The following is a 24,526-nucleotide window of genomic DNA, read 5'->3' as shown; positions in this document are numbered from 1 at the left end:
TATTAGTCTTTGACAGCTATTATAGTTATCTTACATGCATGGGGTGCAGATGGCACTGTGATCTAAACCAATGAACCACTTGGGCTTGCTGATCAGAAGGACGGCGGTTTGAATCTCTGTGATGGAGTGAGCTCCCATTGCTCTGTCCCAGCCCCTGCCAACCTAGCAGTTCAGAAACACACCAGTGTGTTTGAGCCCCACATTTGGCAAAAGATTCCTGCATTGTAAGGGGTTGGGCTAAATGACCCTCAAGGTCCCTCCCAAACTCGACTCCCTGATTCTCTGATTCCATGAAACCAATATCCCTCCCCCATGGGTTCCATCTATTAATGAATTTCACACATCACATTCGTGCACATGCAAACACCATTCTGCCTCAACCACATTTGAAACCTCCCATGTACTCACACAAACATATACCAGCTGACATCCAAAAACATGACATCCATTCATGTTCGTGCCCTGGCTTCAGTCCACAAATATCCACTGGCTTCTGTTGACTGTCTTCCAAAGGTGAACTTCCATCAGCCGACATCCACAAACATCAGTCTGCTTTAGCCTTGTAGCCTCCACCAACTTCCAAATCCAAAAGCCACTGGCTTCCATCCACCAACATCTGCCAGCTTCTCTTAGGTCCATCATGAGACGTCCACCAGCTTCCAACCATGGATGCCAGCAGGCTTCAAGCAAGCAAACTTGCCTTATTATTGCTCCCTAGCATCCCACTGCCAGAGGATTGCCTCCTTCCATTCACCAGTTTCCCTCCTCCAAGTGGAAGAAACCTGGGCAGTCCTGAATGTCACATCCATTGCCAGGTGTCAAAATAGTTAAACAACTACCTTACATTTAGAAGACATTTAGAAGGCAGTCCTGTTCAAGGAAGTTTTTAATGTGTGAGATTTTAATGTATTTTTAATCTTTGTTGGAAGCCACCCAGAGTGGCTGGGGAAACCCAGCCAGATGGGCAGGGTACAAATAATAAATTATTATTATTATTATTATACAAAGATAACAAAGGTATTTACAACATAAGCAAAATATTTCTCAATTGCAGGCGGTTGGACTAGATGACCCTCTTCATGATATGAAGGCTGGCAACATTAACTCCACCATGTGGAAATCCCTTGCAGATGACTGCAGTGCCTGGAGACAGACCATCAGGTTGTGTATCCACAGCACTGACCAGAGGAGCAATGACTGCTGGGAGGAGCACGGAGAGAAATGCCATGATACACCTGTATCAGCACAACTGGATGCCTTCATCTGCCCCAGCTGCAACAAAACATGTCTCTGCCATATTGGTCTCTACAGTCACAGCAGGCGCTGCCACTTTCCAGTGGTTTGACTTCACTCCCAAACTTCCATTGTCTCCCCAGACAGACAGATGCCAACAAACCATTCAGTGATCCTAGCAAAAAATAAAATGGTAGGGGAGGATGAATCATGGCAGGGTGGTAAATATAATTGGCAGCAACACTGTAGTGTAATATAGACTGAGCAGAAAATATGCCAATGACAAGTTATGCAGGGTAGGGTCTCAATCTTAGGTATTTAACACCAATCTGTTCTACCTTTGAGATCCACAAGAGATCGAGAACCGAAATATGATCTTGAATATTTAAACCTCACCAAATGCGATTCCGCCTTGCATCTTCAAAACCTGAATGGATGGACTCAAGCTCATATTGAATAAATCTTTTCATCTTAGGTAAAGGTAAAGGGACCCCTGACCATTAGGTCCAGTCGTGACTGACTCTGGGGTTGCGGCGCTCATCTCGCTTTATTGGCCGATGGAGCCAGCATACAGCTTCCAGGTCATGTGGCCAGCATGACTAAGCCGCTTCTGGCAAACCAGAGCAGCGCATGGAAACGCCGTTTACCTTCCCGCTGGAGCAGTACCTATTTATCTACTTGCACTTTGACGTGCTTTCGAACTGCTAGGTTGGCAGCAGCAGCGACAAAACAACAGGAGCTCACCCTGTCTCGGGATTTGAACCGCCGACCTTCTGATCGGCAAGTCCTAGGCTCTGTGGTTTAACCCACAGTGCCACCCGCATCCCAACATAAATTGGTACCCACATGCAAATGATAGATCAATTGTTGGCCTATTTCTAATCAAGTTGATTAAATGATCAGGTGTATATCCAAGTTTAAGAGGCTGATAATAGACCTGTAGAACAAATGCCAAAATTGGTTTGGCCTCACTTCCTTTGCCAGACATCTTAGGTCATTCACCTAACTGACTCCCATCACTGACTCCCATTCTCTCCAGCAATTCACAGGTGAAAATAGTAACACACTTTTATATATGTAAACACTCCTAATAGCATGGGTCATTGCCTGGACATCCTTTAAAGATAGCTGAAGTCTCTTCCCTGCTTGCTCCACATTAAACTGACCAGCATTTTTTATTAAAAAAACAAGTAAGAATGTTTAATCTCTCAATGGATCTGGTACAGAACAACTGTAACTGGAACACATTCACCAACATTTACTATCTGAGCAAGTAGTCATGGGGGTGGATTGTGGTCTGTAGGGAAGCAGTGATAGGTTTATCTGTGTCCATGCACATTTATTAAAGTGAAGTTGCCTTTGCCTCGGTGAGAGGTTTAGCTTTGAAACACTGGCTGGATGTGAGCTGAAACCACAGCAGTTCTACTGTATTTGTGCACGCTTAGTAAACCTGTTTGAAAGCCACTGGCAACACCCCCACAAAATGCAAAACAGGGCCAGGGTTTCTCCAGGGACAGGAATCAGAAAGTGGGGACCATCTCTGGTAAACAGGGACAGGTGAGGCATTTGGGCTGTGTATTGTAGGGGAATTTGCAAGAGTGTTGCAGGGAATAGGTCAAAGTCATGCTATTTGAGCAAAGTTAATTGAATGGCAGCTCAGTGGTTTGTATCCTTTTTGGGTGTCCTGTTGGAAATGAGCACAATTTGGATTCTTTTTGAAGTATTTAATCTTTTGCTGTTGGCTGGATTATATCATGCTAATCCTTTGAGAGTGCCTTGCTACTGTCTAAACTGTTGTAAAGAGTGAATTTTAAAGTCAGGAACTTTTCATTAACAAGTGAAGGTCTTTTAGGAAATGCTTTTTTATTGAGTATTTAAACACTTCACATTTATTTTAAAAAACCACCTTGGAGGTTCTTTTCTATTGGGGTAAAGAAAGAACAGGATCAGGGAACAAAGGAGCTTAGGCATTGGATGGAAAGAAGTGAGGAAGAAAGGGGCAATGGAAGTCTTGAGCAATAATATTAATATTAAAACCAAAATTAAAATTAAAATTATTATAGCTGCTTTAATAGTCTTCTATAACGCTGTTCAATATTCTTCTTTGGAATGTTATATATTCCTGGCTTCATTGACCACATTGCTTGGTAAACTTCAATTATTCCTAATCTTTTATGAATTTCCATATCTGAGAGTGTTTCTGTCCATTGTTCTCTTCTGGATAGTTCCTTATATTTCCAGTTTAATATTTCTGTTTCTTTTGCTACCAAGGTATGTAGGGAATGCATAGCTTATTTTTTTCTTGCATATCTTATTTTTCTCTGTATAATTAACATGAATAATTTGGTAAGCTATGTTTTGCTGTTTTCGTTTCACAGGGTAATTTTCAGCAAACAAAGGAGGGAAGCAAAAACAATTAACCACCTTATTGCATTACCATTGTGTGTTCAGTATTCATCTCTCGGTAATTAGCTTATATAAATAAAAGCTGATATTTATTGACATAATTTGGCGGTATTCTGTAGTTATGAAATGGTGGAACTGAGTTTCATGTTTCATTACCTGGATGGTACCAAAGAACATTCATGAACACAGAGAAGTTTGCTGATCAGGTCAATTTTAATTTAATTTTGGGGAAATTGTTCAGGAAAAGCAATTTTTCAGGAAAAGTGCTACAAGTTCACCCAAACAAATGCTGGCAAGGAAGCACAAATATTTTAAAAATATACAGCATTTGATGTTTTGCTTGGTCCATCCCAAAAGCCATGTAAAAATTGCCCCAATCCCACAGTCCTCTTCCACACATGGCTTGCACACCTGTTGAGATCCTGCTATGCAATAACAATGACAACAACAGCCTTCTTCAGCCTGGTACCCTCCAGATGTTTTTGACTACAATTCCCATTAGCCCCAGTAAGCATGGCCAATGTTCAGGCATGACAGGAATTTTAGCTCAAAACATCTGGAAGGGTACCAAGTTGGGGAAAGCTTCCATGGAGATTGGCAGAGTGAATCTGCACATCTCATTTCATGTATACTAAGAATAACAGCTGTAGTACAGTGAAGATAACCAGTCTGTCCTCTCAGATCAGCTATTGACATTTTGAGGTAGCTGGCCAGTGTTTATCTGCCTATTACTGCTGATGCTTTGGTGAATACATACTTTGGTGAAAACTAGGGGTGTACACCAACTACAATATTAAGTTTGTATTCTGTTTTGGTGTTTTGTATAATAGCCCTATTCTTCTGGTGGTTGTCTGACTCAGTTTGGATCCAAATAATGATTTAGAAAAACAATGCACTGCGCCTTCCCCACTCACTGTTTTGGAGAAGATGTTTCTTTCCCACTTTGACAGAAAGGAACTTTCCTCATTTTGAAAGTATTGGATGAAATTGCAAGCATGGTAGCCCTATTTGATGGGACGTATTGTCAAGTATAATGGTTTAATTGACACAGAAATGGGAAAAAAGTGGCTAAAGGTGTACTGCAGGAGGTTTAACATGGTGCTTTTGTTAAAGTCAAGGAGAGCACTTTGATCTCTTGCTAAGTTAATGATCAACTAACCGATTGTTGTTTCTCTGTAAGCTAACATGTGAGTGTTGTAACCTTAGATCATGTGAGAGGCACTGAGTTGCAAATCTCCACTTTGAAGGGAGTTGCCTTTGAGGGTTTCCCCCACCTCCCAAAATCAATGGATTGAAGGTGTAAAATGAAGCTCTCCTGAAGGGAGAGCAAACAGCTTGGAGGCTGGAATGCAGGCTGTGGAGGGAGCCAGAGATCATTGCTTTTGCATCTGTTTGGATTATTTCATATTTTCTGACAGAAAGCTCAAGTTCTACCAGCTGAAGCAGAATACGCCCAAGCTCAACTGGGTTGAGGGAGCTACACCAACATAGCCCCAGCTCAGCCATGGCAGGCTATTCTTAACCCACTTGCTCTGAAAGCCACAAAATCAGTAGAAGGCAATGAAGGGGATTCTCCTTATGAACAGATATTGAGTCATTGGCATCATGAGTGACATTTTAGAGATACACTGTTACTAGGGGTAACAGGGTTCCTATAATTAGGATTGCTCTGTAACCCTGTTGTATCAGAGAACTGAGGAAGACTGGAATAGAAAATTGGTCCTAAGATTGAAGCACCCTTGGCTAAGATAATATACTTGTGAAGGTGACCTGCTACTCAAGCAAACTTCCTTTAAAAGCAGAGATTTTTCCACACATTTGCCACAACATTGCCAAACCTCAGCAGCATGCAAATGGTAAAAAAGAAAGGAAAGAAATATTAATAGATGATTATTAGAGCTCCGTCTTCTTTTGTTGTCTTTTTATTGCAAAATCCATTTGAGGTCTATATCTTGAATGAATTTAGACACCCGGAGAATTCTTTGCAACGATTAAATCTAGATTGCATCCACAGCACAGTAATTTCCTGTAATTTAATAGGCACTCAAGTAGATGATAGAGATCCATTTCCAAATTGTTAATCAAACATGTTCTTCTTTGCTCAATTCATTTTGTATTAAAATATCAATAGTTTTTTGGTGTGTTTTTTTTTAACATCCTGGAACTTTTGAAAAGCTGTTTAAAATTCAGCCAAGAAAATCCTTCTGCACAGCACATTTCTTTTCAATACATTTTTGTCGAATTTTACCAGAAATTGTTGCATGTCAGGTGAAGTTGAGATCAAATATGCCAGAAACATTGTTATTTTTTTACAGTTATTAGGTATTTCTGACAGAATACGCAAATGCAGCTTAAAGCTTATTCTGGGGGTGTTAACAGTTCTTTATATAAAGAGCAAGCTTCCTTGAGAACAAAATCAAATATATTATTTAAGATTCCTCTTTTGTAATTTGCATTGACGTCCTGTACATCATCAGTTCTCAGGAAAAGCTTACTAGTTGTATTTCCTTCTATAGGACTTTTCCTAACAGGGACAAAAGCTCAAAAGGCTTTCAGTTGTATATACAAGTTGAATAGAATTGTCTGTGTGTAATGTATAAGTTTAAGAATGTAAAATGGAATTTGATTACTGCCACATTTCTAGGTTGTACTTCAAAGAAATGAATGGAAAATCAGGGATTTCCACATTGCCTACATAAATGTATATAACCCAGTTCTCAAGTCCAGGTTTCTATTTGTGTACTAGTCATTGGGTCAGGATCAAACATAATTTGGTTCTTATCCTAAAGATGACCTCTTAGATTTCTATTGGCTGCTGCTCATATGGAGACTGTCAGATGTTGGAAAACTGGTGATGGTCTGAACATTGATTCTTGGTATAACAGAGTATAGTCAGTAGCATTGGCTGAGAAACTAACAAGCCAGGTGAGAGTGGTAAAGGGCAAACACAATCCATATTCCTTTTATAAAATATGACAAAAGTTTATTGAATACATAAATTGTTTGGACTGTGGCAGGAATCCACCCAGCACTCATGGGAAAATGTGGCATGATCTCTTAGAGTAATCAAATGAAACTTTAACACATGGCATGATAAAAGTCTGTAATTTTAACAGGACAAGTTACTTGTTGCTTGCTATTGTAGCAATTGTTTTCTCAAAATTTATCTTCTGTGCCATGAAAATAAATAAAAACAGTAGTTTTTATTTTAAAAAATGATTTGGTTCTCACTATGAGTTGGTACAAGCCTTGGACTTGATCACCTCCCAACCTGTCATCTCCTGTTTCAAACTGAAAGTTTCTGTTTCCAGTTTTAAACCAACCACAGTTTCTTGTAATGTCTGAACTGTGGTTTATTCAAACTATGGCATGACAACAAACCAGGATCTGAAAACAAAATTTTGTCTGGACTTGTTCTCACTAGCCAAAGAAGCCACATTTTTCAGTTCAGACACCACAGGAAATTGCGGTTAGTTTCCAATCACAAATCTTAGTGTCAGAAACCTGTAAGCTGAATGGGAAAAGTTCTTTTTTAAAGTATGCACTGTACATTTTCTGTACAGGGGATTATAGACCTTTAGTTTAGTAAATATAAAGTGGAACCTGGCCTCACACTTATCTGATCTCATCCTGTGACACCTTACTCTGTTTATGAAATGTGAAGAATTAACTACTCTAGCATTTCATTGACTTTTACTTTATTGTTAAAATAAAATCAGTTGGGAGGGGGGAATATCAGCTGTCTGAGGAAAAACCCTAATGGTAGAAAATGAAGTAGTTCAGGTAGAAAACAGTCTCTTGTAAATCAAAACAAGAAAAAAGTGAAACCAAGTCCTCAGTTTACCTTGTGACTGTTTCGATGTGCAGATTTTTAAAAGGATTTCCTAAAATTATTTCATTCTTTCCACTGCAAATGTTGCTCAATAAACCCTTAATTTTTTTATCAGTTCAGTGTGTAGGGATCAGACAGAATGAATGGTTCCCTTGAGAATGTGGGTGTCACACACTGTGGTCTACTTTGTCTAGTAGTAACTTTGGGCCCTGCTTAGAATACATTAGTTGTTTGCCTTTTCCCTAAGCCTAGCCTTTTCATTGTTTGCTTATGGGTCATACAGAAAACACTGTTTGTTCCATAACAAAGGCAAAAAAAGCCCATTGCCTTAAAAAATAATAATTAATGGCATATTTATAATACGCCCCATGAAAAATAAAATGCTAGATATTACAAAGGAACAATTATTGCACATTTAGTGTAGTGTGCCATGAGAAAATGGATTCAAAATATCTAGCAATTTAAGCTATGCAAATTGTTTCAGCATCTTTGCCTAGGATGTATAATTGACAGCAATGGATATCAAAACAATGTTAGTTGAACTAAACCAAATGAAAGCGAAATTGGACAGTGTCCCTTTCTTATGGAACATAATTGCATAGCTTTTGTCTGCAAATTGAAGTTTACATCAAAAATATCACTCAGCTACTGAGTCATTTTGCTGGTCTTTGATCACATACTTATATCTGTTAAGTACTTAAGCTTAATTTGTCTTTTTGCAATTTACTTCCACATGCATTTTGAAATATCCAGATCACTGACAGCTCTTGCTGAACCATTTAATTTATGATAGGTTATGATACAGTGCCTATGTATTAAGAACATGAGACTCTATACCTTTGGTTGACTTCTCTGCTAAATTTAGGTTCTGCTCACACATGCATAGTTTGGGGTTACTGTAAAAAATAAAATAAAATAAGCTTCCCAGTGTTTCACAGAAATCATTTATACACAACCAGACAATCTGCTCATGTAGCCCAATATTTTGTAAAAATATGTCTGGCAGCAGCTCTCAGGTAGCAACATAGGCTTTCCCATTGGTGCTTTTTACTGGAGATATGAATGGTTAGGGAATGAATGGCTGTGGTTCATTGGAAGTGCATCTGCTTTGCTTGCAAAAGGTCCAAAGTTCAGTTCATGTTAGGCTGGGAATATTCTCTGTATGAAACCCTGGAGAGCCAGTCAGTGCTAGTCAGTGTCAACAGTATAGAACTATAGGAACACATGGTCCAGTACAGTATAAAGCTTCTGACTATATTTCTATGTTTTGCCTATGAGTCTAATATTTTTTGTTGGCAGGCATGTGAGTAGGACCTCAAAGGCTGATCTTAGGGTCAGGACAGGCTCATATGGATGCAGGCAATTCTTCAACAAGCTTGGTTCCAATTGTTCCAATTGTAACCACTACATGGGCTTGGAAATGAATTGGCAACCAATTTAGCTGACACAGACGTGGGTGGCGCTGTGGTCTAAACCACAGAGCCTAAGGCTTGCCAATCAGAAGATTGGTGGTTTGAATCCCCATGACAGGGTGAGCTCTCATTGCTGGGTCCCAGCTCCTGCCAACCTAGCAGTCTGAAAGCACCCGAAAAAGTGCAAGTAGATAAATAGGTACCGCTCTGGTGGGAAGGTAAACAGTGTTTCCATGTGCTGCTCTGGTTCGCCAGAAGCAGCTTAGTCATGCTGGCCACATGACCCGAAAGCTGTAAGCCGGCTCCCTCGGCCAATAAAGCGAGATGAGCGCCACAACCCCAGAGTCGTCTGTGACTGGACCTAACGCTCAGGGGTCCCTTTACCTTTACTTTTAGCCGACACAAAATAGGTGCCATGTGTTTCAACATGCACCAACTCAGGCTTCTGAACTATTTCTAAGATAGATCCACATGGAGCACAGCTAAGATATTAACTTGGATCAGAATCTGACCATTCAATAAATCTTGTGAGCAGAGAAATATTTTACTACTTAACTGCTGCATTTTGCTTTCTCCTGCTACCTGTTGTAAGAACAAATTGACAAATAGCAGTCAACAAGCAAGATAGTATTGACCTCTGACATTGGAATTTGCTCTGCAGCTAATGAAACCTGCTTGAGGTAATTATTTCCTTTGCAGAAACTTTTTCAGCTTTCTGTGTCATTATTGAACAACTAAGCCAAACAACTATTTTGTTTTTCTCTATTCTCCAATAACAGAATTGATTTTCTCAAATAAAACAATCAATCATTCCCCACTTTGCACCAAAGTGGAAAAACTATTATCCCCAGTGCAATCTCAGGGTCAGAATTGCACAGCTAGTTTCCATTTCTGAGAGCATGAATGTCTCTTTCTTAATATAAAAAGCTGGTTAGAAAAGGAAAGAGGCACTTATTCCCCCACATTCTACTCTTGATTGGTATGTATCTAATTTATCATTTAATAATAGTCCAGTTTGATTTACTTGACTAAATACACGATTAACCTGGATTGATCCAGTTTGCTATTAGTTTTCAAGTTAATACAGTACTGCAAAAAATATTGTATACAACATTGCATGGGCAATCTCCTGCAACTGATCTTTCTTTCCTTTTACACCCCCCATACCGTGTTGAAAATATCAGGGTAACCTCCAAACACTCTAGGCTGTGTCATATGGGGCTGCACTGGAGGAGTGGGGATTGCTTAAAATTGAGTGCTCATTTGGGTGCTCCTCCCACTGCAGCCTCATATGACCTGCAAGATCTGCTGGGTAAGCTTGCCTTCAGCTAGTACAATGTCAGATGCAATTCAATGTCTAGGTAAAGGACCCCGGATGGTTAAGTCCAGTCAAAGGCGACTATAGGGTACATTTCACTTCAGGCCAAGGGAACTGGCGTTTGTCTGCAAACAGCTTTCCAGGTCATGTGGCCAGCATGACTAAACCACTTCTGGTGCAACTGAACACTGTGATGAAAGCCAGAGCTCATGGAAATGCCATTTACCTTCCAACTGCAGTGGTACCTCTTTATCTACTTGCACTAGTGTGCTTTCAAACTGCTAGTATGGCAGAAGCTGGGGACAGAGCAATGGGAGCACACCTTGTCACGGGGATTCAAACCCATAGGCGCCGACTCCATGGGGCCTGAGGGGGCCCGAGCCCCCACAAAAATTCGTTTGGGGGGCTCTGCCCCCCCAATAATTTAAGAAAAACAAAGCCACTCCCGATCTAGAGAGGGGGTGGGGTTGCGGGCTCTCGACCCATCAACAATCTCGCGGGGCTGGCGTCAGCCCCATGAGAAGCGGGGATTCCCCCTAGCTCATTAATATTCACCGCCCACGGCGGCAGCCAATCGGCTGCCGCAAAGGGCAGGCCCTCACAGGTTCACTTAAGGTCGGGGCAGCCCGGGGCTCGCCCCTTTCGTTCCCCCAGCAGCAGCGGTTTGGAGGTCTTGGGCCCCCCCAATATTTTTTATAAGTCGGTATGGGCCTCCGCCCCCCCCAATATTTTTTATAAGTCGGTATGGGCCCCCGCCCCCCCAATATTTTTTATAAGTCGGCGCCCCTGTTCAAACCGACCTTCTGATTGGCAAGCCAAAGAGGCTCAGTGGTTTAGACCACAGCTCCACCCGTGTCCCAAATAAACAAGCACAAAATCACTGATAGGCCCACCCACCATTGTAAGGCTCAAAGCAATGAAGATGATGCCTCCTCAGCGGTTGCCACTGGCTATAGGTTTCTTGTGATGTCACAAAAGCACTTGGCAACTGAGTGGATATAAAGGCAGGCCAAGGGGAAAGCCCTTTTCTGTTTCCAGCAGGACACACCTGGCAATGGATGTGACATTCAGCACTGCCCAGGTTTCTGCTACTTGACGGAGGCAAAGTGGTGAATGGAAGGAGGCAATCCTCTGGCAATGGGATGCTATGGAGGTTTCTGGTATCCATGGTTGGAAGCTGGCGGATGTCTCATAATGGACCTAACAGTAGTTTCTGACACAATTCAGTGTCTAGCTGTATGTGACTGTTAGCCCAGTGATAGCTGCTTGCCGATTGCTCCCCCAGTTTTTGCCTCTGGCCATGTCCCTCCACTGACTTGTGAATACCAGCTCTGAAATGATGCCTGTGAGAGAATGCAGCCCTCAGCCACAAAAAGTTCCTTATCGGTGCTATAGCTTTATGTTGAAGCAGATAGCAGAAATGCAGGATGTTATATGGTCTCCAACTTCACATTAGCTATATAACCATTCCCCCGGACTTCGTCCCCAGCTGTTCAGTCCAGAAACTCTTGGACAGAATGGACAATGGATTGCAGCTAACAGTACGTACTGTAGTTATATTCTTACTTTTATTTTGTACAATGCTGTTTTTAACAAGAGCAAGAACATCTCTCAAATATCTATGACCTAGCAATAAAGTATTAACCACATATTTTCCCTTTAATAATGCAGTAATCCCTCAAGTCACCGGATGGAGAAGTGAATAAACACGTAAAGAAAGAGAGACTCCTATAATCTCTGCCTGGCACTCAAAGCAAACACATTTGTAGGAATCAGGCGAGAAAGCGCAGCCCTGCCGTATATTGAAAGCGCAAATCAAATAGAATTTAGCCTGATGTTTCTTTGCATTTACTTTTGAATTAACTGGTGTAATCAATGCTGCTGTCTCCGTAGTAGATATATTAGAAGCCGACTTAAAATTAGGGTCAGAACATTTTTTTTAAAAAAAAATTATCTTGCTAAAAATAAACTTCAGTGCCTCTGGGGCATGAAACAAACTGGGTTCATTTTGTGGATTTTCATTCTACATTTTTATTAGGTATTCATAAAAGAGAGCAAGTTTCAAGATAACCTTTTATCAGGCAATAAGTTTACCATTTATAACATATCAAAGAAAATTCTGGCGTTTGTGTCATTTATTAAATATTGTAATTTAATAATTTGCAATATTAGTTGTGCTCAGAATAGACCTCTTGAAATCAATGCATTTAAGGCCATTGATTTAATGTATGACTAATGTTAGAGATCACCCAATATTTGTTTTGCAACCGCGGCTGACATTTTATTTTATCATTAGTTTCCTTTTTCCTAAAACAAATAATCTCTGCACATTGTACTTGTTCTAGCTGAAGAAATTTAGTATCACCGCAGTCACAAAATGCTAATTTCTTTGCACCTGTTTATTTTTTGGTAGCCTGCATTTGGACCATGTCTTGGTTACAAAGATCTCTATTCAGATTCAATAAGCTTTTTAATGGCATTTCCTAATTTCAAACTCTCTAATATTAAATTTTTGACATGAACCTACTTTACAATAGATTGCATTAACTTTAGAGTGTGCAGCAGGAAAAAAAAGTTGAGATAGTCAAGCAAAACTATGAAAGAAAACCTTTCCATTTGGTAAGCAGGTTGTCTTCACTGGGCCATTACCCATTTACCAAGAGCTAAGTGTCGAGAAACCCGAAAACTTCATATAGCTTGCAACCTTTGCCACACGTTAGAATGAGTGTCATAAAATATTAACATACTTGGTCACAATCATGTCAATAATACATTGTTTCGCAGGAAGGAAAACCACCGCGTTGTCACTTATTTGAGTATCTTGATTGACATTTCCATCCATGGGATGGAACATGGATATGATACTGCTATGGGTAAAAGGACCCCTGGACAGTTAGGCTCAGTCAAAGGCGACTATGGGGTTGCGGTGCTCATCTTGCTTCAGGGCAAGCGAGCCGGCATTTGTCCACAGACAGCTTTTGGAGTCATGTGGCCAGCATGACTAAACTGTTTCTGGCACAACGGAACACTATGATGGAAACCAGAGTGCACAGAAATGCCGTTTACCTTCCCACCGCAGTGGTACCTATTTATTTACTTGCACGGATGTGCTTTCGAACTGCTAAGTTGTCAGGAGCTGGGATAGAGCAATGGGAGCTCACCTCGTCACAGGGATTTGAACTGCTGACCTTCCAACCGGCAAGCCCAAGAGGCTCAGTGATTTAGATCACAGCACCACCCGTGTCCTGAGTAAACAAGCACACAGTCACTGATAGGTCCACCCACCATTGTGAGGCTCAAAGCAATGAAGATGATGCCTCCCCAGCTGTTGCCATTGGCTGTGGGTTTCTTGTGAAAGCCCTTTTCTGTTTCCAGCAGGACACACCTAGCAATGGATGTGATGTTCATCACTGCCCAGGTTTCTGCTACTTGAAGGAGGCAAAGTGGTGAATGGAAGGAGGCAATCCTCTGGCAGTGGGATGCTAGGGAGCAATAATAAGGCAAGTTTGCTTGCTTGACGGCTGTTGGTATCCATGGTTGGAAGCTGGTGGACCTCTCATGGTGGACCTAAGAGAAGCTGCCAGATGTTGGTGAAAACATTATCTGGAGAGCTCATCTCAGACTGCAGCAAGCAGATGAAGGGTAAAGGTAAAGGTAAAGGACACCTGGACAGTTAAGTCCAGTCAAAGGCAACCATGGGGTTGCGGTGCTCATCTCGCTTTCAGGCCGAGGGAGCTGGCGTTTGTCCACAGACAACTTTCCAGGTCATGTGGCCAGCATGACTAAACCACTTCTGGCACAACAGAACACCGTGATGGAAGCCAGAGTGCACAGAAACGCTGTTTACCTTACAACCGCAGTGGTACCTATTTATCTACTTGCACTGGCATGCTTTCAAACTGCTAGGTTGGCAGGAGCTGGGACAGAGCAATGGGATTTGAAGAGGCTCAGTGATTTAGACCACAGCACCACCCGCGTCCCACCTCTGCTATGGTACAGTATTGTGAGTAGTCATTGGTAAGAATATAGAGGATCACATTTAACTTTGTTGTATGCATAAGCAAATCTGCATGTGCTGCACCGCTATGGACCCATGTTAATTCATATGTGAAGTGCTCAGTTTCTCCTTCATCCAGTACGGACTTTTGCACCAGGAAGCTTGTTCTTACCCATACTAATCATTGCTCATGTTCAAATAACTCTATTCTATGTGTGTGGATCCCCTATTATGGAAGCAAACCAGTTACTAGATTGGAGTCAATACATTAAGTGATTATTCATCATGACTCAGTAATAGAGAGTTGGACTACTGGGAAATTTGGGTTCAGATTTCTACTCAGCTTTTGGAAAGCTGTATCTATTGTATCATAATTGAAATAAATGGCATAAGTAACAAGCATGTTGCAAAGACAGAAAAAGTTACTTTGGTATCAAGGGCTGATGAAGTTTATAAGAGTTGTTCAGATAGCCCGGGGAATATATTTGAATTTTTAAAGAGTGAAATAGATGGCATTCATTGCAACTCTGGATTCAGGAAAGATGAAGTCTGTCACAGAAATTTGTAAGGATAATAAATGATAGATAATGTTGAGACATGATAAATAAGCTACATTTTGAGTTAAGAGCTTTTCATCATCTTATTCCATCAGTGACTAGAAGATGTTATATTTTTGTTCAAAAAGGAAGTGAAAGTCAAGTTGAGAACGTTGGAGATGGAGAAAGTTCTTAGGAATGTGACATATGCCACAAGGGGCATACGAGAAATTTTTAAAATAGTACTCAAAAACACACATGACAGCTTAAGTATTATCCTCTGAGCTGAGGCTGTAGAATGCTAGAACACTGGGGGAGGCGTAGTGTTCTCAAGGAAGGATGTGTGTAGGTCAGCAAAGTGGGCAGGATGCATAAGAAACTACGGAAGTGGGGTTGAGGGGGAGTCAACCCCATAGTCGCCTTTGACTGGACTTAACCATCCAGGGGTCCTTTACCTTTTATAACACACACCTGCACAGTGGAGACACCACTGAAAAGGCCCTCTCACTCACTGCTATCCAACACTTGGTGAGGGCATTCTAAGAAGGGCCTCAAATGAAGATGTCTTTGTGGATCCTTGTGAAAGAGGGATTCGTTCAAGTCCTGAGGTCCCAAGCTACAAAGAGCCTTAAAGGCCAAACCCAACACTTTGAATTGAAACAGAAGCCAATCAAACAACAACAACAACAACAACAACAACAACAACAACAACAACAATTTATTTGTACCCCGCCCATCTGACTGGGTTTCCCCAGCCACCATGGGCAGCTTCCAACAAAGATTAAAAATACATTAAAATGTCACACATTAAAAGCTTCCCTAAACAGGGCTGCCTTCAGATGTCTTCTAAATGTCAGGTAGTTGTTTATCTCTTTGATATCTGATGGGAGGGCATTCCACAGGGCAGGTGCCACTACCAAGAAGGCCCTCTGCCTGGTTCCCTGTAGCTTTGCTTCTCGCAGTGAGGGAACCGCCAGAAGGCCCTCGGCGCTGGACCTTAGAATCTGGGCAGAATGATGGGGGTGGAGACGCTCCTTCAGGTATACTGGGTCGAGGCCATTTAGGGTTTTAAAGTCAACACCAACACTTTGAATTGTGCTCGGAAATGTACTCAAAAATGGAAGAGTACTGGCATAACATTTTCATAATATCCAGTCCATTAATAATATTACTGCCATATTCTGTGCAGTATTCGGGGACACATTCAAAGGCAGCCCCACATCCAATGCATTGCAATAATTCGAGTGGGAGGTCATCAGGCCACAGATGGTTGAAGCAATGCTATTGCTCTCCTGACAGGGTCATAGATGTTAAGTTGGACAAAATTGGTAAAAGACGCTCTGAGCTCTAGGAGCTGCTTGGTGAAGGTTCACTTTTCTTATCAGAATTATAACATTTGTGAGGTTTTCTAAATGGGTGTTGGACCCCACATTGCATGAATTTGTTTATTAAAAAGAAATACTTTTAGCTTCAGGGGCTTCCCTTCATTTTCTAGCAGCTAATTTCTCGTCAGCTATCCGTTTCACATTATAAACCAATTTCCATCATAATGCATCTAAATAATGTAAACACCTCGTTAATTCTAATAGCTAAAATTGCAAGATGAATGCAAGCAAGATATGATAACTGATTGTGATGTGTTTGGAAAAGTTGTGTTTGGGTTTTTCAGACGGGAGGCTACAAAAAGTATTCTCTAGCCACTCAGATGCCTTTATCAGTGTTGTTAACATTCTTCTCTTCAAAGTCACTGATGCTTGTCCCTGAAGGCTCATTGCACAATATGACTTGAGTGTATTCTATGATTTGGCATTCTATAGACCACAAAATTTCCCTTATAATATGCCTGCATGATTACAGCTCTCAGATTGGTGTTATGGCATACGTCCAAAAGGGTGACAAGAATGGAGCCATCCTTTCTTTTAGGCTAATCTCCTTTTGAAAGCAGGAAGCCAACTACATGCAGTAACCATTTCATGTGAGGGTTCCATTCCCCCTCCCCACATTTCAGTGGAGTGTGCATAAGCGCCTCACCCCATTCTGCCCCAGTTCTGCCCTCTTCCGAGTCCAAAAGGACGTAAAGGTAAAGGGACCCCTGACCATTAGGTCCAGTCGTGGCTGCCTTGGGATTGTGGCGCTCATCTCGCTTTATTGGCCGAGGGAGCTGGCGTACAGCTTCCGGGTCATGTGGCCAGCATGACTAAGCCGCTTCTGGTGAACCAGAGCAGTGCACGGAAACACCATTTACCTTCCCGCTGCAGCAGTACCTATTTATCTACTTGCACTTTGACATGCTTTCGAACTGCAAGGTTGGCAGGAGCAGGGACCGAGCAACGGGAGCTCACCCCATTGTGGGGATTCGAACCGCCGACCTTCTGATCGGCAAGTCCTAGGCTCTGTGTTTTAACGCACAGTGCCACCTGCGTCCCCCCAAAAGGACATGCACGTCGCCAATTGCATGTCCATTGGACGTGCCTAAAATTCAGGTTACACAGCCCAGCTTTATGAATGTATCTCTTTTCTCTATGTATTGTGTTGAGGTGGGGCTTTCCCACCAGGATCCCATGAGCTACTTTCGGCAAGTCTGAAATGTAGGGATGAAGAGAAATTTGATTCAGTTTGCTTTTAAAGTGAAGTGACCTAATTCTCACTGTCCAAAAAAAAAAAGAAAAGACAGTGGTACCTCGGGTTAAGAGCTTAATTCATTCTGGAGCTCCATTCTGAACCTGAAACTGTTCTTAACCTGAGGTACCACTTTAGCTAATGGGGCCTCCTGCTGTTGCCACGCTGCCACCGCACAGTTTCTGTTCTCATCCTGAACATAGCTGTCAACTTTTCCCTTTTCTTGCGATGAATCCTATTCGGAATAAGGGAATTTCCCTTTAAAAAGGGGAAAGTTGACAGCTATGCTCCTGAAGCAAAGTTCTTAACCCGAGGTACTATTTCTGGGTTACCGGAATCTGTAACCTGAAGCGTCTGTCACCCGAGGTACCACTGTATGTGAGCTGAAACACAGTCACCCTTTAAAATTCACTCCTATGAATTTTCAAAGACACATAGTCTGTACAAAAATGCATATACCAGAGGTTTTCAACCTTTTTGGGTCCACAGCTCCCTTGACCAACTACATTCTTTCTGTGGCACCCCTGTGGGGTTCAGTAGCCCAGTTATTTCATCCCTTGCCTGCAGAGCTGTCAGCCATTCACCTCTTATCGAATGCCCTCCTTTGTGGTGGGTTTCCTCAGCCTCCTCTATTCTCCCCACACCTTGGGAGTTCTTTGGGCAGCCACCTCTAGTCTCTGAGCTGACCCCCCCTTCCCTAAAGAGAGGTGCCTCCTGCACCCCCCCCCAGGGGCCTGGGAAACACCTCCTGGTCAGCCCTAGAGGCACCATTCGTATGTGGAGCTTATAGCCAGGGCTGCTGCAACAAACAGCTATGCAAGCCTTTGGGAGGCAAAGATGGAAGAGTGGGCATCCGAGGAGGGAAGGAAAGAGGTATTGGAAAACAAGCCTTCTCAGGAGAGGCTGGCAACTCTCCCAGACTCCCGGCTTGCTTACTGGTGATCTGCCCTGGCTGCAATCCCCGCAATTCTAGGATAGATCTCGATAGGCGACATTTCCCAGCGTGGGAAAATGCACACCCCTTCTCCCCCTTCGCAGGGGAAAGAAGAGTAGTCAGAAAGTCCTTTTACTACATGTTTATTTCTGACCGTACAAACTCTACTAGAAAACACATCCGATCACTTCAGCCTCCTTCAAGCAAGTGACGACAGGAAGGTTTCATATTACACACTTCACAAAGACTTTTCCAGCCTGTGAACTTCCGGGAAGATTCTTTCCCACAGCTAGTCGCATCACATGATGTCAACAAGCTGGCTGTTTGCAGCTGCGATGTTCTCATATTGTTACAAGAGGGACAGAGGCCAGTGTTGCCCAGGGCATCCCTGACCATCATTCAAGGCACGCTAGGGTGCCATGGAACACTGACTGAAAACCAATGACATATGCTAAAGTGTGCATATCAATGGGTGACCCGGAAACTACGACTGATCCAGAATGCGGCAGCTAGACTGGTGACTGGGAGCGGCCGCCGAGACCACATAACACCAGTCTTGAAAGACCTACATTGGCTCCCAGTACGTTTCCGAGCACAATTCAAAGTGTTGGTGCTGACCTTTAAAGCCCTGAACGGCCTCGTTCCAGTATATCTGAAGGAGCGTCTCCACCCCCATTGTTCTGCCCAGACACTGAGGTCCAGCACCGAGGGCCTTCTGGCGGTTCCCTCACTGCGAGAAGCAAAGCTACAGGGAAACAGGCAGAGGGCCTTTTCGGTAGTGGCACCCACCCTGTGGAACGCCCTCCCACCAGATGTCAAAGAGAAAACAACTACCAGACCTTTAGAAGACATCTGAAGGCAGTCCTGTTGGAAGCTGCCCAGAGTGGCTGGGGATCATCATCATCATCATCTGGCTGGGTATAAATAATAATAATAATTATTATTATTCAGTAAAAAAAAAACCATACAAAATACATTGTATCAAAAGTTTGCAAAAGGGCATATCAGCCTAATTGAGGCGCCCTGGATTGCAGCCAAGGTGTGGAGAGCTGTTCACAGCCCTAACTAAAATCCTCACATTGATGTAAACACATGGAGAACTGAATTTAAGATCGGAAAAATGAGAGACCAAGAGAAACCAAACTCGACAGATTTGCCCCTCTGAATGTCCAGTTTCCCTTGGGTATGTTAGACCCTTTTCTTTTTGGACAGCAGACATAATGTGCCCTCTCACAAGCTGCTTTCAGAAGAGATTTGCAATGTGATGTGCATGTCTGTTTCTGTATATGTGGGTGTTCCTTGAGAAATACAAGCCCAAACCTCTCTTGGCTGCATGTGCAACATATGCTTGCTTAAATCCAGTCCTTGGTATGTCACAACCCACACCGTTAATTCGGGCACCAGTTGCCAACATATTTAAACGATGCACTGTTCTCTGATGAATTCGGAGGATGCCTGTCCCATGTGTCGAACAGGATACTGAAGTCTAGGTGCAGTTGCATTCCACAAAATAATGACCACCAGAAATGGAAGTAATTGGTCCCTTTGCTTGACCATGTCTACAGGCAGCTCGTAGATTTCCGGCAGACAGAAACTCGATTGTACTCTGAATCCTAGGGAAGGTGGTTCAAAACCAAACTACAGTGGGGTTACTGATGTCTGAATCTTCCTCAAAGTGCCATAGAAGTTCTGCAGATAGATTAACATTGTATATTCCAGGGCAGCCAACCTTACATTTTCCATTAGCTCTACCTTCACTTTAAAACTGAACTAAAATGTCAGAGATACAAGAAGGGACATCTCATCTATCCTCCTGCAGCCCAAGGGAAATAGGCAGGGCAAATCCAACCCATTTGGTTTCTTTCCTTTTTTGCTTTTGAATTGCAGGAAGAAGTCTGAGCAGTTGGCATTTTGAAAGGGAACAGGATAACCTGCTCAGTACTGAATGATGGGGAGCCACTGTGATGGCAGACAGCAGGCAATGCAAAAAAGAGGAGAGGTGGCTGGAGCGAAAGAAATCACAGGAGGCAACCCGCAAAGGCTAGAATTCAGCACGGCCATTTTTGTTTGCATTCAGCATCAAGTCAGATGTCTGCTGAGAATTAAGAAGAGAGGGGGAATTCATTGTGGTCAAACAAAGGCAATTGGTTTTCCTTAAAGGAGAGACTGAAACAAAACAGCTGCAGGCAAGGAAGAATGGAAGCGTGGAAGGAGACTCCTGTGGAGTTTGTTCCTTTAATTTTCACATATGAGGATCAAATGAAGCCATGAGTTGAGAAAACCGATCCTGGCAAATGTCGTTTCTGAGAGTGAAACGTGTTGCTTTGTTTTCCACAAGGAGAGAAACGTCAGATTTCTAATTTGCCAGAGAAACATAAATGAAAGAAGGGATACAGGAAAAGCCTGAGATCTGGCTGGGTTCCATCTCATTCTCCTGTTGCCACGCGTTAGGTATACACTGTCAGAGTATGTTATGGCATGTCATATTACGCTTGATATGATGTGACAGGACAGTAAAATGGAATGCAAAGAATATTAAAATAACATTGAGGCAAAAGCAATCTCTAGCCAGAGCTCTTTCTGATTGTTTCAAGAAGTATATAGCTCCCATTCTGGTAGATAAGATGCTTTGATAATCTAAACTGAAATAGCTTCCCTGTGGTATCTGTCAAGACCAGAAACCATCACAGAAATTCACAATGACATGCTGTTTTTCTCTGAGAAAAATGGGGCTTTCTGTGTACTTTTGTTTGTCCCACACACTCCAGAGAAGTTCTTCTCCCTCTCTCAATATAATAAAAACCAATGAAAGTGAAGGCTATGAGCTTTGGGCACACAAAAGGAAGTTTACTTCATGCATTGCTATGGGATTCACTTCCACAAGCCGTAATGATGAAAGGCTGAAAAGCGGGATTGGAAAAATCCATAGGGCAGGGCTTCCCAAACCTGGCACTCAAACTGTTTTTGGACTACAACTCCCACCATCCCTAGCTAGCACGGGCAGTGGTCAGGGATGATGGGATTTGTAGTCCAAAAACAGCTGGAGACCCAGGTTTGGGAACCCCTGCTATAGAGAATAAGGCTTTCAGGTGGCTACTAGCAAGCCCATGTACCCAGAGGGGGCATGTAGGTACGCTTGCCCCAGGCCTCTGAGGGCTAAGGTAGCCGGGGAGTAGGGGCTTCCAGGTTCCTGCTGGACTTACGCTATCATGCCAAGAATGCCCTGTGTCTCCCAGCTTCCCTGGGCCTCAGGCAAGCTATGTGCAGGCCTGTCTACTAGTGATAATAGCTATTATAGTACCTGCAGCATCTGAGGCAATGTGCCTGTAGCAGTAGTAATAATAATAATAATAATAATAATAATAATAATAATAATAATAATACAATGGTACCTCAGGTTAAGTACTTAATTCGTTCTGGAGGTCCGTTCTTGACCTGAAACTGTTCTTAACCTGAAGCACCACTTTAGCTAATGGGGCCTCCCACTGCTGCCACGCCGCTGGAGCACGATTTCTGTTCTCATCCTGAAGCAAAGTTCTTAACCCAAGGTACTATTTCTGGGTTAGTGGAGTCTGTAATCTGAAGCGTATGTAACCCAAGGTACCACTGTAATAATAATAATAATAATAATAATAATAATAATAATAATAGTAGTTATATACTTATCCAGTGGCAGGGGATGGCGGCTCCCTCAACATTGGGGGGGGGGAGGTGTCTCAGCTCCCTGCCCACAAATATTGAGGGGGCTGAAACCCCTTCCGTCCCTATAGTTGGCTCCCCTGGTGCCACCCCCTGGCCAGATGCAAGGGAAAAGTCCAGCAGATGAAGGTCTCATTTGCCTCAACAGCAGAGCCATAGCTAGGTGATCTTGCACCCCTGGCAGAACCGTCTAGATTGCACCCCCCTAGCCACGGACAAAGTAGCTCTTCTTTCCGCCTCCCTTCAACCCCCCACCCCCCACTAATTCAATTCACCTTCTATTTCAGGCGTGGGCAAACTCGGCCCTCCAAATGTTTTGGGACTACAACTCCCATCATCCCTAGCTAACAGGACCAGTTGTCAGGGATGATGGGAACTGTAGTCCCAAAACATCTGGAGGGCCGAGTCTGCTTATGCCTGCTCTATTTAAAATCATTTCTTACGAGGCAATAATCAATATTTATATTTATGGACATATTTTTAGCCAATTTTGTGTCGCCCATTGCCTGTGCCCCTGGTGGGGGCCCACCTCGACACCCCCCAACTACAGCCCTGCCCAACAGAGAAGCTTTGACTATCTGTAGAAAATGTCATTTTCGAAAGCTCATCAAAATCTAGCTCAGCAAAGAAAGGCTTTCTTTCCCGATGCACTAATTCTCTATGTGCGGAGAAGTTTCAAATGACAGAATGGGGGGGGGGGAGGGAATCCACTCCCCACCTATGGAACACTCCCAGAATAACTCTCATATGGCATTATGAGGATGTAGCTCAGCTTTCTGAAAATTTGCCTTGGGAGGAAGTGAAACAAATCTGTCTTGGTGTAAGGAGAGGTATCCACAAAACAGGGCACACCTACATAAACTTTTGCCACCACTGTGATTGATATGGATCTTATTTTCTTATTAAAGAGAGGTCTGGCATATGCCTTTGGCATAACACTTTTCAAAAAAAAATAGCTCATGACCTGTTCATAACGAGCAAATCATCTACACAAATGGGACAAAATGTAGAAGCAACTCAGTTTCCCCCCTTCTAATTAAGTTTGCCATTAACCCCCCTTTTTAATAGTGAAATCCAAATGCACACCAGAGAACTTTTCAAAATCCAATTCTTCTCGCTAATGATTGTACTGTTAAGATACTCACACCTGTTTGCTGCTCACTAAAGAATGCTTTTATGTTTTGCTTGGAGTCTGGGCTGAATAACGAAAAGCATTGTGCACAAGGGTTGTATAATTACACTAATCACCTGTTTTGATCAAAGAGCCAGGTGAGAGTTTGTAGTTTAGTATAGCTCTAATTGTGTGAACTGGAACTACTGTTTTCGAAGTGGGATGGTGGTGGCGCTGTGGTCTAAACCACTGAGCCTCTTGGGCTTGTCGATCAGAAGGTTGGCGGTTTGAATCTCCGTGATGGAGTGAGTTCCCATTGCTCTGACCCAGCTCCTGCCAACCTAGCAGTTGGAAAGCACGCCAGTGCAAGTAGCTAAATAGGTACCTCTGTGGTGGGAAGGTTAACGGCGTTTCCATGCGCTCTGGTTTCCATCATGGTGTCCTGCTGTGCCAGAAGCTACTGTTAGGTCCATCATGAGACATCCACCAGCTTCCAACCAGGGACACCAGCAGCCTTTAAGCAAGCAAACTTGCCTTATTATTGCTCCATAGCATCCCACTGCCAGAGGATTGCCTCCTTCCATTCACCAGTTTTCTTCCTGCAAGTGGCAAAAACCTGGGCAGTGCTGACTGTCACATCCATGGCCAGGTGTGTCCTGCTGGAAATAAAAAAAAAGGCTTTCTCCCTGGTCTGCCTTTATATCCACTCAGCTGCCAAGGGCTTTTGTGACAACACAAGAAACCCACAGCCAATGGCAACACCTGGGGAGGCATCATCTTCATTGCTTTGAGCCTCACAATGATGGGTGGACCTATCAGTGATTGTGTGCTTGTTTATTTGGAATGCGGGTGGTGCTGTGGTCTAAACCACTGAGCCTCTTGGACTTGCCAAGCTGAAGATCAGCAGTTTGAATCTCCATGACGAGGTGAGCTCCCATTGCTCTGTCCCAGGTCCTGCCAACCTATTAGTTTGAAAGCACGCCAGTGTAAGTAGATAAATAGGTACCACTGCGGCAGGAAGGTAAACAGAGTTTCTGTGCGCTCTGGTTTCCATCGCGGTGTACCGTTGTGCCAGAAGCGGTTTAGTCATGCTGGCCACATGACCTGGAAAGCTGTCTGTGGACAAATGCTGGCTCCCTTGGCCTGAAAGCAAGATGAGCACCACATCCCAGAGTCACCTTTGACTGGTCTTAACCATCCGGAGTCCTTTACCTTTACCTACTGATCCATTCTTATGGGGCCCCTAAAGGGCATGGGACCCATAGGCTGGTACCTACTCTGCCTATTTGGCAATCCAGCACTGCACCCCAGGTGTCTGGAACTGGCAGACTATCGTCTTAGGTAATCAGCAAGCAGTAGTTGTATTTACAAAAAAGATTTATTATACCCAGTAATTAATCACACTAGTGGCTGTATTTCAAGATGAAGT

General features: G+C 43.0%; 1 long non-coding RNA gene across 1 annotated transcript; it reads right to left on the bottom strand.

Annotated features, from left to right (window-relative positions):
* Nucleotides 1-435: 435 nt before the first annotated feature.
* On the bottom strand, nt 436-749 carry LOC307226471. Its single transcript, XR_013843458.1, has 2 exons — nt 594-749; nt 436-559 (listed from the first exon to the last, which is right to left on the bottom strand). It is a non-coding gene; the product is annotated as an uncharacterized lncRNA (long non-coding RNA).
* Between the last annotated feature and the right edge of the window lie 23,777 nt (nt 750-24,526).

The sequence above is a fragment of the Podarcis cretensis genome (genome assembly GCF_951804945.1).
Source record: "Podarcis cretensis genome assembly, chromosome: 11".
Classification (NCBI taxonomy): domain Eukaryota; kingdom Metazoa; phylum Chordata; class Lepidosauria; order Squamata; family Lacertidae; genus Podarcis; species Podarcis cretensis.
The sequence above is the reverse complement of the archived record's forward strand: the minus strand, read 5'-3'. Positions and strand labels throughout refer to the sequence as shown.